Below are 789 nucleotides of genomic sequence, written 5' to 3' on the forward strand. Positions count from 1 at the left end.
CCAGCTGTACGAGGAAAACAAAAGTGAAACTATCCACGACCTGTCAATCGCTTGTGTTGATCTTATGAAAAGAAGAAACACTTGTTCACTCGTTATGCACTGGGTGTGTTTTTACTAGTACTCTTAGATCATGATTGGAGTAGGTGTGACTAGTTTATGTGTCATCAGGTGCTTAATAATTCCACTGGCGTGTCCTCAAGACATTCCTGTGTAGCTTTGGCTTCCTGCTTGGCCTCATTGGGCCTTTATGCAAGAACAACAAGCCTGTTCTTATCATGAATCTCATCTTCTTTTGTGAGGTTTGTTCCTGCAAATGATCCAAGTTTGAATCATTAAACTCTTGATTACACAAACTTCTCATTTCTACCTGTACACATGTTCAGAGATGTATCATGACCACCATCTACGCCCCTGAACGTCAGCATGATGTGACCTGTTGTACTGCGCTTATTGACAAGTTTTCTTCACAAACCTGTTTTGGTTTTGTTATTGTTTAATGGAAACGGTTTTGATGTCTAACCAGCTCAAAATATGTCAACTATGAGGGCAGTGATCAATCTGAAGGGTGTGGTGGAGACATCAGCTATATAACACACGGTACAATGTAGTTTGTAACTATTCCGACTTTGGTTAGCTGCAGATAAAACCACAGAAAGCTCTAAAACGCTGAAGAAGACATCGTCGACGGAGACTGACAGAGGTGAGTGTCTTCTTTTGTTCAACAAGATTGCAATGTCTGAAAATGATTAACATCCATAAAGTGTGTACAAAACAAAAATCTTTGAATTT

General features: G+C 39.7%; 1 protein-coding gene across 1 annotated transcript in view; it reads left to right on the forward strand.

Annotated features, from left to right (window-relative positions):
* The first annotated feature begins 624 nt into the window (after positions 1-624).
* LOC137801194 (deoxynucleoside triphosphate triphosphohydrolase SAMHD1-like) overlaps positions 625-789 on the forward strand; it is a 15,898-nt gene continuing 15,733 nt past the window's right edge. Inside the window, exon 1 of the mRNA XM_068598633.1 lies at positions 625-700. The gene's annotated coding sequence lies outside the window, so the exon portion shown is untranslated. The remainder of the gene's footprint in view (positions 701-789) is intronic.

The sequence above is a fragment of the Clinocottus analis genome, unplaced genomic scaffold (assembly GCF_023055335.1).
Source record: "Clinocottus analis isolate CAN_PGR_092001 unplaced genomic scaffold, fCliAna1.0.p SCAF_4, whole genome shotgun sequence".
NCBI lineage: Eukaryota > Metazoa > Chordata > Actinopteri > Perciformes > Cottidae > Clinocottus > Clinocottus analis.